The following is a 12,763-nucleotide window of genomic DNA, read 5'->3' as shown; positions in this document are numbered from 1 at the left end:
GGCTAATTTTTTTGTATTTTAGTAGAGACGGAGTTTCACCATGTTGGCCAGGATGGTCTTGGACTCCTGACCTCGTGATCCACCCGTCTCAGCCTCCCAAAGTGCTGGGATTACAGGCACGAGCCGCTGCACAGAACCTTGTTTTTTTTTTTTTTTTTTTTTTGAGACAGAGTTTTGCTCTTGTTGCCCAGGCTGGAGTGCAATGGTGCAGTCTCGGCTTACTGCAACCTCCACCTCCCGGGTTCAAGTGATTCTCCTGCCTCAGCCTCCCAAGTAGCTGGGATTACAGACCTGCACTACCATGCCCAGCTAATTGTATTTTTAGTAGAGACAGGGTTTTACTATGTTGGCCAGGCTGGTCTTGAACTCCTGACCTCAAGTGATCCACCCGCCTCGGCCTCCCAAAGTGCTGGAATTACAGGCGTGAGCCACCATGCCTGGCCGTAAAAAGTTTTTAAAAAGAGAAAAAGATCAATTCCACTAGATATTCTTCCATTTTACAGGTAAGAAAAAGGTAAGCTGGACGTGGTGGCTCATGCCTGTAATTCCAGCACTTTGGGTGGCCGAGGCGGGTGGATTGCTTGAGCTCAAAAGTTCGAGACTAGCCTGGGCAACGTGGTGAAACCCCATCTCTACTTCAAATACAAAAACTTAGCTGGGCGTGATGGTGCACACCTGTGGTCCCAGCTACTTGGGGGGCTGAGGTGCGGAGGATCGCTTGAACCCACGAGGTAAAGGTTGCAGTGAGCCCAGCTTGCACCACTGCACTCCAGCCTGGATGACAGAGTGAAACCCTGTCTCAAAAACAAAACGAAACAAAACAAAACAAAGAAAGTACCACCTCCCATTCCCTTGTCCTGGAATGTTCTCCCTCTTCATTTGGTTAACATCCATTCATCCTTCAGGTATCAACCTGCTTGTCACTTCCACAGGGAGACCTTCCCTGACTTTCCCCTCTCTTCTTCCAGTCCAGTTAGTTTCTTCTGCTTACTCCCTCTTAAATTACCCTGTAGTTTTCCTTCACAATTGTAACTATAAAGTTATATGTGTGGTCAATTAATTGATGTCTGCCTCCTGTGCTAGATTGTGAGCTCCACAAGGATAGATCCAGAAGGGTATGTCTTGCTCGCTGCACTTTGCTTTCAACAAACTGCATCTGGCACGAAGGAGGTACAATAAATGCATTTGTTGGCTGGGCGCAGTGGCTCATGCCTGTAATCCCAACACTTTGGGAGGCCAAGGCAGGCAGATCACAAGGTCAGCAGATCGAGACCAACCTGGCCAACATGGCGAAACCCTGTCTCTAGTAAAAACACAAAAAAATTAGCTGGACATGGTGTCGCGTGCCTGTAATCCCAGCTACTCAGGAGGCTGAGGCAGGAGAATCACTTGAACCAGGGAGTCGGAGGTTGCAGTGAGCCGAGATCGCACCACTGGACTCCAGTCTGGCAACAGAGCGAGACTGTGTCTCAAAAAAAAAAAAAAATGCATTTGTTGAATGACCAAATGAGAATGAATGAATGAATGAATGAACGAATGAATGAAAGAATGAATAGAGGGGAAGATGGACTTTCAAGTGAGCAATATCAGTATAAAATGTGTGCTGTGGGCATGGTGGTTTACGCCTGTGATTCCAGCACTTTGAGAGGCTGAGGTGGGAGGATCGCTTGAGCCCAAGAGTTGGAGACCAGCCTGGGCAACATAGTGTGACCCCATCTCTAAAAAAATAAGTTATCCAAGTGTGGTGGTGCACACCGGTGACCCCAGATACTCTGGAGGCTGAAGTGAGAGAATTGCTTGAGCCTGGGAGATCGAGGCTGCACTGAGCCATTTTTGTGCCACTGCACTCTAGCCTGGGTGACAGAGTGAGACCCTGTTTCAGAAAAGACGACCTCACTGGGGTTCACAAGAAAGGAGACAAGGGGTGCACGTGTGTGTGTGTGTGGGTGTGTGTGCATGCACAGTGGGTAGGTACCAGGAGTTTAAGGCACTAGGGAAAGGATATAGAGAATCAGGTGGGGCACATCATGAAAGCTCAGGTATCCTGGGAGTTGGGAGTGATACTGTTCTTTGGGGCTTCAGACTAGGAAGCCAGTCGTTGGCTGTCATCCTCCTCCTCCACACTGCTGAGCCAGCCCCGGCACGTGAAATATGATCACTGACAAGGCCACTTGGGGCTGCAGGTCCAAAGCTGCTGATGGGGACATGGCAGAAGCAGCAAGCCAGGACTTGGCTCTCAGCCCTGACTCTAAACAAAAATGTGTTCTTCTGATCAATTTGAATAACTCAGATTCCAGCAGAACTGATAATATAGATAGTTTGGAGATGTTTCATAAAGATGAAAATAGATACATATAATAGTAGCAGTGAGGGAAATGATAGTAAAACGCCAAAAAAGCAAACACCAGCAGCATAAGCCAGGCCAGAGCCATCTTCTGGAGGAAGGAAAGAAAAAGAGAAAGTTTAAAAGTTAATCCCCCCGCTGGGCACAGTGGCTCACGCCTGTAATCACAGCACTTTGGGAGGCCAAGGCGGGCAGATCGCGAGGTCAGGAGTTCAAGACCAGCCTGGCCAACATAGTGAAACCCTGTCTCTACTAAAAATACAAAAAATATTAGCCAGGTGTGGTGGCGGGCACCTATAGTCCCAGCTACTTGAGATGCTGAGGCAGAAGAATCGCTTGAACCCGGAAAGCAGAGGTCGCAGTGAGCCAAGATTGTGCCACTGCACCCCAGCCTGGGTGACAGAGTTAGACTCCGTCTAAAAAAAAAAAAAGTTAATCCCCCTCCACACCTCCCCCAACTCCCATTATTATCAATATTGGAATTATAGACTATTTTCTTTCTTTTTTTTTTTTTTTTTGAGACAGAGTCTTGCTGTGTCACCCAGGCTGGAGTGCAGTGGCACAATCTCCGTTCACTGCGACCTCCGCCTCCCAGATTCAAGCGATTCTCCTGCCTCAGCTTCCTGAGTAACTGGGATTACAGGCTGGCACCACCACACTCAGCCAATTTTTGTATTTGTAGTAGAGACGGGGTTTCGCCATGTTGGCCAAGCTGATCTCGAACTCCTGACCTCAGGTGATTCACCCACCTCGGCCTCCCAAAGTGCTAGGATTACAGGTGTGAGCCACCGTGCCCGGCCGCCTGGCTATATTTTTAGTGTTTTTGAAATATAACATTCATAAAGAAGAGTGCATTTTTTTTTTTTTTTTGACAGAGTCTCGCTCTGTCACCCAGGCTGGAGTGCAGTGGCACGATCTCGGCTCACCGCAGCCTCTGCCTCCCAGGTTCAAGCGATTCTCCTGCCTCAGCCTCCTAAGTAGCTGGGATTACAGGTGCCCACCACCACGCCTGGCTAATTTTTGTATTTTTAGTAGAGACAGGGTTTCACCATGTTGGCCAGGCTGGTCTCAAACTCCTGACCTCAGGTTATCCAACTGTCTTGGCCTCCCAAAGTGCTGAGATTACAGGCATGAGCCACCGTGCCCGGCAGAAGAGTGCACTTACACGTGTAGATAGCTTGATGAATTTTCACAGGGTGAATCCATTCGTGTCACCAGCACCCAAATCAAGAAACAAAACATGATCAGCATCCTAGATGCTCCTCCTTGAGCTCCCTTTAGTCACTATCACCCCCCAAGTGTAACCACTGTCCTAGCATCTAACAACATACATTAGTTTTGCCTGTTTTTGTGTTATTTATGAATGGAATAATGAACTTTGCACTTTTGTGTCTTGCTTCTTTTGCTCACTATCACATAAGATTGATCCATATTGTTGCATGCAATTGTAGATAATTCTGTGTCATGTTCCAGTGTGTGAATACCCCCTGATTTATTTCCCCACTTTCCTGTTGACAGGCATTTGGACAATTTCCAGTTTGGGGCCTTTATGAATAGTACTGCTATGAACATTTGTGTACATATCTTTTGTCCAATGTGTGTACACGTTTCATTACAGGTGATTTGGTTTTCATTTTATGCTTCTCAGGATATATAAACATAACGAAAATGTGTCTCATAATGAGACGAAAGCAAATTAAAATTTCCACAATGAGCACGTATTTACAATCAGATGAGATTAGGCAAATTCAGGGTGGCATGGCCACAGACTGTACTTATAATCAGAAAAAGATTTTTTTAAGAACAGGAAAATCACTGGGAGTTGAACAATGAGAACACATGGACACAGGGAGGGGAACATCACACACTGGGGCCTGTTGGGGGGTGGGGGGCCAGGGGAGGGATAGTATTAGGAGAAATACCTAATGTAGATGACGGGTTGATGGGTGCAGCAAACCACCATGGCACGTGTATACCTAAGTAATAAACCTGCACGTTCTGCACATGTATCCCAGAACTTAAAGTATAATAATAAAAAAAGAACAGGAAAATTAAAGTTAACTTTCAGGGTTACAGCACAGCCATTCACAAATGTCTTTTTCTTTTTTTGAGATAGATCTTGCTCTGTCGCCCAGGCTGAAGTGACGTGGCGAGATTTCGGTTCACTGCAGCCTTGACCTCCTGGGCTCAAGTGATCCTCCCACCTCAGCCTCCCAAGTAGCTGTGACCACAGGTGCATGCTGCCACGCCCAGCTAATTTTTGTATTTTTAGTAGAGACAGGGTTTCACCATGTTGGCCAGACTGGTCTCAAACTCCTGGCCTCAAATGATCTGCCCACCTCAGCCTCCCAAAGTGCTGGGATTACAGGCGTGAGCCATTGTGCCCAGCCATCTTTTTTTTTTTTAAAAAAAAGAAGGTAATTGAACACAAACCTTCAAAGATGTCTCATGAAATCCAAGGGCAGGAGGCAGCCAGGCTTCCAGAAGAACCAGAACCAGGGCCTTGAAAGCCACTGAGAAGTCAGGCAGGCTGCTCTCGCTCTCTGGGCCTCAGTCTTCTACTCCGCTTCTTTCTGTGTGTCTGTCTCACTCTCATTCTTGGCAGACCTGCCTCCTCTGCTTCTCTGAACACAAGGCAAAAGATGGCCTCCTCTCTGTCCTCAGGTCAGGCCACCAGTGGAAATGGATGGGAATCGCTGAATCCCAACAGCAAGATCATGAGAGGAGGAGGCCAGTGGCTCAACTTGGGTCATGAGTCCAGTCAAGAGTCAGTAACTATGGACCAGGCGCGGTGGCTCACACCTGTAATCCCAGCACTTTGGGAGGCTGAGGCGGGTGGATCACCTGAGGTCAGGAGTTCAAGACCAGCCTGGCCAACGAGGTGAAACCCAGTCTCTACTAAAAATACAAAAATTAGCCAGGCATGGTGGTGTGCGCCTGTAGTCCCAGCTACAGGGAAGGCTGAGGTGGGAGAATCGCTTGAACCCAGGAGGTGGAGGTTGCAGTGAGCCAAGATCATGCAGCTGCACTCCAGCCTGGGCAACAAAGCGAGACTCCATCTCAACAAAAAAAGAATCAATAACTATGGCTGAGAGGACTGCCCTGTGGGTGGGCTGGTGCCCGGAGAAAGCAGTATGGGCTTAGCAGATATCCCCAAGAGCATCTACTCCAAGGGAACTCTGAATGAGAGACCTGTCTGTGTACTAGTACTGGTGGCGTTGCCTCAAGTAATCCCTTACCTCTCTAGGATTTTGTCTTCATCTGTTTGCTCCTGTTCTCTTGGTGCTTCCTACAGTCCTTTATGTTGACTTTTGTTTAAGTTTGCTTTTCTATGGGTAAATTTTCAGGGGCTCCCAAGGACACTAAGACCTGGGAAAGATGGCATATCAAACAAACAAAGGATAATTTTGAAAGAAATTCGACAAGCTTATGAATTGCGGGATTTGAAAAAAGACATACTCTTTTGACTCAAGACCAAATTCTTGGGTTTGGGCTGCAGGCCAGTTAGCAGTCCAAGCTGGAATAAAATATTACCTCTCTCCGGAAACTCAGGATAAGATGTTACCTCTCTCCAGAGACTCGGGATGACTCCCACTTTCTTATCTGAAGCTGCTAGTTTCAGAGGAAGTCTTTGTAACTGCCTTATGCGTTACGGCCTGGCACCTGTCTCTGAGTGTTCTGAGACACATATATAATCCATTCCAAACAGCACAGGGTAGAGGCAACTTTTTCTATTGTTAGTAATTCATTATCGCAGTTACGATTTAAAATATTTAAAAATAGGCCAGGCGCGGTGGCTCACGCCTGTAATCCCAGCACTTTGGGAAGCTGAGGTGGGCAGATCACGAGGTCAAGAGATCGAGACTATTCTGGCCAACATGGCAAAACCCTGTCTCTACTAAAAATACAAAAATTAGCCGGGCATGGTGGCACACATCTGTAGTCCCAGCTACTCGGGAGGCTGAGGCAGGAGAATTGCTTGAATCCGGGAGGCAGAGGTTGCAGTGAGCCGAGGTCCGCACCACTGCACTCCAGCCTGCCAACAGAGCAAGACTCCGTCTCAAAATAAATAAATTAAATTAAATTAAATTAAATATTTAAAAATAAAGTAACCATAGGAAAACTGGGTGCAGGCTATACAAGAACTCTCTAATATTCTTGCAACTTTTCTGTAAATCTAAAACTATTCTAAAATATAACTTTATGACTTTATTTTAAAATAAAATAAGGCCAGGTACAGGGACTTACACATGTAATTCCAGCACTTTGGAAGACCGAGGCAGGAGGATCACTTGAGCCCACCAGGAGCTTGAGACCAGCCTGGGAAACATAGTGAGACCCCATCTCTACAAAAAAAAAAATCCTTTTAATGAGCCAGGTGTGGTGTCACACACCTGTAGTCCTTCTACTTGGGAGGCTGAGGTGGGAGGATCGCCTGAGCCCAGGAGTTTGAAGCTGCAGTGAGCTAGGTTTGTGCCACTGCACTCCAGCCTGGGTGACAGAGTGAGACCTTGTCTCAAAATAAATGAAATGAATATTCATTTATGAAAATAACCAAGCAAACACCTACACCTGAAGTGAAATTGATGAACTATGCATTTTAAAGTGTGGCACTCAAGGAGGCTGATGGTAGAGTGAGTTCCTGGTTTATTTACAAATCACCAAAAGTTGAGGAACTCCACTGATGATGTCTGCATCATAAACACTTACCTTAAGTTGTGTCTGCATAGGTCAGTTCCGCATAGATTGATAGAGAAAATGTCCCATTCATAGGATGTCTTGTCTTAGCAAAACCCTTCGTGTAGGTGCTTTGGTTAACTGCATGGGGGCAGCAGAGTGACATGCAGCGCTCACAAAGCTATGGAGCTGGCCGGGCCTGAGTTCACATTAAATACATACCTCTTACTTAGTAGTTGTGCGACTTTATTTTCATTTATTGGTTTATTTATTTTGAGACGGAGTTTCACTCTTATTGGCCAGGCTGGAGTGCAATGGCGCGATCTCAGCTCACCCCGCAACCTCCGCCTCCCGGGTTCAAGTGATTCTCCTGCCTCAGCCTCACGAGTAGCTGGGATTACAGGCGTGCACCACCACACCCAGCTAATTTTGTATTTTTAGTAGAGATGGGGTTTCTCCATGTTGGTCAGGCTAGTCTCAAACTCCCGACCTCTGGTGATCCGCCTGCCTCGGCCTCCCAAAATGTTGGGATTACAGGCGTGAGCCACTGCGCCCAGGCTAGGCGACTTTAGAGGAGTTACTTAACCTCGCTGAGCATGTGTAAAATGGGGTAAATATTGTGCTATAACTTGCTTTGGCAATTAAATGAGATGATGTGTTAAAATTGCCTGGCCTATTGTATAATAGCAATCTTTAAGAGTGCCTGGTGTAGGCCCAGCACAGTGGCTGATGCCTGTAATCCCAGCACCTCGGGAGGCCAAGATGGGAGAATCGCTTGAGCCCAAGAGTTCGAGACCAGCCTGGGCAACACAGTGAGACCCCCCATCTGTATTTAAAATATATATATATATATATATATATATATATATATATATATATAAAATAGAAAAAAAAAGAGTTTCTGATATAAACCTATAACTGATATTTGTTTCTTCCCTCCCTGCCTCCTTTCCTTCCTTCCTTCCTTCCTTCCTTCCTTCTCTTCCTCTCTCTCTCCCTCCTTTTTTACTCTTGACATATTTGGGGAGAGAGTAGATAGTTTCTGTTCCGGCAGGCAGTTAACAGAAAGTTCACACTGGTGTAGATATGTAGGCCCAAACTGAAAACTGAAAATGGATGAATAATAAATATATTGCTGTAAGACTCCCTGAAGTACAAGTCTCGAGCCCAGCACTATTCTTAGGAAAGGGTGAAGGGTCCCAAGAAGACGAGGATGTTCATCTCTTAATAGGAGCATTCAAGAATAAATTTCATTCATTTAACACATATTTACAGAACACCTACATGTGCCAAACAGTGCACTGGCTGCTGGGGATGCAGTGGTGAATAGGCTGGGCATGGACCCTGCCCTTAGGATCTCACAATCTATTCCAGTGGCCACAACACACACACACACACACACACACACACACAATCCTGCAATCCTGCAATCCTGCAAGTTTCTTGATTTCATACTTACTTGTGTGCAATGCATACTTACGTTTTTATTTTATCCCATTTCATTGAAAAAATGGATTTCATGCCCCACTAATAGGTGGCTTGTGTAGTTTGAAAGGCATGGATCTAGTCAAGGAGATAAATACATAGACAATTATCATACATTGTTATAAGCACAATGATAGAGAAGTATTCACAGATGCCAAGGAAAATATTCTGAACTTACATATTTTAAATTAAAAAGGTCTGATAAGGCTGATGCCAAAACAATGTATGTCCATAGTGTGAAGTGCATATTTATATTTTATTTAATTAATTAATTTATTTATTTATTTATTTTTGAGATGGAGTCTCACTCTATTGCCCAGGCTGGAGTGCAATGGTGAGATCTCAGCTCACTGCAACCTCCGCCTCCCAGGTTCAAGCGATTCTCGTGCCTCAGCCTCCCAAGTAGGTAGGACTACAGGTGTGTGCCACCACACCCTGCTAATTTTTGTATTTTTAGTGGAGATGGGGTTTTCCCATGTTGTCTTGGCTGGTCTCGAACTCCTAACCTCAAGTGATCCGCCTGCCTCAGCTTCCCAAAGGGCTGGGATTACAGGCCTGAGCCACCGTGCCTGGCCACATTTATATATTTTTATCACCAAAGTGACATTCATATGCTTGCAATATGCATACACATATATTTAGTATGTAATTTGGGAATCACAGAATGATGACACTTTATACAAACAGAACTTTGTGCTTCAAAAGACAGCATTTCACTGGCATTTTGAAGAATGCTAGAGATAGTATGTGTTCCTGTTATCTATTGCTGTGTAACAAACTATTCCAAAACCTAGTGGCCTAAAACGAGCATTTTGTTTCCATTCCTGGGTCAGGAAGTTGGGAAGACCTTGGCTGGTTGCTTTTTTTCTGATCTAGTGGGGGTAGCCGGGGCTGGAGGATTCGCTTCCAAGATGCCTTTTCCACTCACATGCTGGGTGCCTTAGTGCTCCTTGGCCTTCCACTCCCTCTCCTTACATGGCATCTCATCCTACAGGGCCGCTTTATGTGGCTTGGCCTTCTCACGGCATGGTGCTCTTGGGGTAGATGACTGCTTATGTGGTGACTGGCCTGATCATGTGTTCCAAGAGACAGGAACTGGAAGCTGCCAGTCTCTTAAGACCTGGGCCCTAAAACTGGCACCGGGACCAGCTTCCTGGGGGTGGTTGTGCAGTTGCACAGGGCTCTGTGCTTAGCTTGATGCTCTGATTTTGCTATCTTGAAATTCCTTTTTTTTTTTTTTGAGATGGAGCCTCGTTGTGTTGCCCAGGCTGGAGAGCAATGGCGTGATCTCGGCTCACTGCAACCTCCGCCTCCTGGGTTCAAGCGATTCTCCTGCCTCAGCCTCCCGAGTAGCTGGGATTACAGATGCATACCACCATGTCCGGCTAATTTTGTGTATTTTTAGTAGAGACAGGGTTTCACCATGTTGGCTAGACCAGTCTCAAACTCCTGACCTCAAGTGATCCACCCGCCTCGGCCTCCCAAAGTGCTGGGATTACAAGCGTGAGCCACCACACCCAGTCTTTCTTGAAATTCTTAATTTCTTAAAAGGGGTCTCACATTTTCAGTTTGGGCTCCACAAATTACGTAGCTGGGCCCATCCAGACTGGGTTATCCCTTTTCCTTTATTTTTTTGGTCTAAGCAGTTCCAGAACCCATCCAGATTCAAGGGAAAGTGTGATAGAGGCCACCTTTCAATGGGAAGAGTATCAAAGGACTTGTGGTCATCTTTAATCCATCACAGCATGGTATGGGATAGGAGAAAGAGCACTGGAATCAAGAAATCTGAGGCTTAGTCCCAATTTTACAGCTACAACTAGCCTGCCACTAACAAGCCACCGCAGCTTTGGGGACCTGTTTTCTTCCATTTGAAATGAGGAAATTGGACTTGATTGCTAACCTCTAAAATCATGAACCTATAATGCCACATTTGTAACTGTCTAATGTACATCTAACATGGTGTTCATTAGAAAAACTGTTTCCAGGCCGGGCACGGTGGCTCAGGCCTGTAATCCCAGCACTTTGGGAGACCAAGGCGGGTGGATCGCTTGAGGTCAGGAGTTGGAGACCAGCCTGGTCAACATGGTGAAACCCCGTCTCTACTAAAATTATAAAACTTAGCCAGCCATGGTGGCAGGCACCTGTAATCCCAGCTACTTAGGAGGCTGAGGCAGGAGAATCACTTCAACCCAGGAAATAGAGGTTGCAGTGAGCTGAGATCATGCCACCACACTCCAGCCTGGTGACAAAGTGAAACTCTGTTTCAAAAAATAAAAGAAAAGAAAAAAGAAAAATTGTTTCCACAGGGCTCTCCAAAGGAAGAAGGGCATGGGAACTGAAGGCAAATGAATACAAAAAACACAACTATTAGTTAAATCAGAAAGCCTGCGGATCTAAATTCAAGGTCAGCTGCCTCCAACTCCCACTTGTTCATTCTCAAACACCCGTTTCAGACTATGAGGCTGATACACAGTGTTGTATCTGTGCTGGGTGCTGGGCTGCAGCAGTGAACCACATCCACAGGCCCACATCTTCTTGGACTCCCAGCCTACAGGGAAGCAGATGACAGCGCAGACACAGCTCCTAGTGCGGAGTGCCGCGGCAAGGATGGCACTAGGGTCTTGGGAACCTGTCCCGAACACGGGAGGGGCTGAGGAAGAGCAAACTGAGCCCTGGAGGCCCACGAGGAATTAGGTTTTGTGGCTGAGGCTGCCGGGTGGAACATTCATGTTCTATGCAGAGGAAGCAGACTGTGAAAAGGCCCAGTCAAGAGAAAGCTGGGAGATCGGGAACTGAAAGTTACTGCATGGCAGGAGTGTAGAAAGGGGATGTATTCATGGGTGAGGAAAGAGGATGCAAACTGGAAGTAGTGATGAGGAATGAAGCTGGAGAGATAAGCAGACACCAGATCACGAGGAGCCTCTAAGTCTTAAGTGAGAGCTTCAATTCTATCCTGAGGCCAAGAGAAACATTAAAGAGTTCAAAAGTAGACAGTGGCCTATCAGGTTTGGGTTTAAGAAATCATCGAGGTTAGTAGGCTGGGCGTGGTGGATCATGCCAGTAATCCCAGCACTTTGGGAGGCTGAGGCAGGCAGATCACCTGAGGTCAGAAGTTCAAGACCAGCCTGGCCAACATGGTGAAACCCCGTCTCTACTAAAAACACAAAAATTAGCTGGGCTTGGTGGCACATGCCTGTAATCCCAGCTATTTAGGAGGCTGAGGCAAGAGAATCACTTGAACCTGGGAAGCGGAGGTTGCAGTGAGCCAAGATCCTGCCACTGCACTGCAGCCTGGGTGACAGAGCAATACTCTGTCTCAAAAAAAAAAAAAGAAAGAAAGAAAGAAAAAGAAAAGAAAAAACAGAACGTATTCAACTTCCTGCAACCAAACCTGTGAACTCACCTGTATGTGCGCCTTCTTTTTCCTCCTGCACTCCTGTTATAATAATAACAGCTACCATTTATGCAATGTTCCTGTGTGCAAGGCACAATGGTAAGCATATTACATGCATTATCTCCTTTAATCATCAGCCCAAATTTATGAGGCAGGTACTCATAATTCCTTTTTTTTTTTTCCTTGAGACGGAGTCTCGCTCTGTCACCCAGGCTGGAGTGCAGTGATGCGATCTCGGCTCACAGTAACCTCTGCCTCCTGGGTCCTGTGCTCTGCCTTACCCCTTCCCACCTCTTGGGAGCTTTGATCCATTGACTATTCGCGTTGACTCCTCTGTCTTCCTACTTCTCCTTCTCTTTTGAGTCCTTTGTGTTATTACACAAACAAGCTGTGACTCCCAAGCCAAAATAAAACCCCTATCCTGGCCGGGCACCGTGGCTCACGCCTGTAATCCCAGTACTTTGGGAGGCTAAGGCGTGCAAATCACGAAGTCAGGAGTTTGAGACCAGCCTGGCCAACATGGTGAAACCCCGTCTCTACTAAAAATACAAAAATTAGCTGCGCATGGTGGTAGGTGTCTGTAATCCCAGCTACTCAGGAGGCTGAGGCAGGAGAATCACTTGAACCCAGGAGGGGGAGGTTGCAGTGAGCCAAGATCATGCCACTGCACTCCAGACTGGGTGACAGTGCGAGACTCTGTCTCAAAAAAAAAAAAAAAAACTCTCCGGTAACCCCACAGCTACCTCCAGTTCTCTCTTGATTTGCTTATCCACGTATCCAACTGTCTATTGGATCTCTTCACCTCTATGTCATATAGCCAATCTCAAACTTAGTGTATCCAAAACAAGTTTTGATCCCCTTCC

The sequence above is a fragment of the Symphalangus syndactylus genome, chromosome X, assembly GCF_028878055.3.
Source record: "Symphalangus syndactylus isolate Jambi chromosome X, NHGRI_mSymSyn1-v2.1_pri, whole genome shotgun sequence".
In the NCBI taxonomy this organism is placed as follows: domain Eukaryota; kingdom Metazoa; phylum Chordata; class Mammalia; order Primates; family Hylobatidae; genus Symphalangus; species Symphalangus syndactylus.
The sequence above is the reverse complement of the archived record's forward strand: the minus strand, read 5'-3'. Positions refer to the sequence as shown.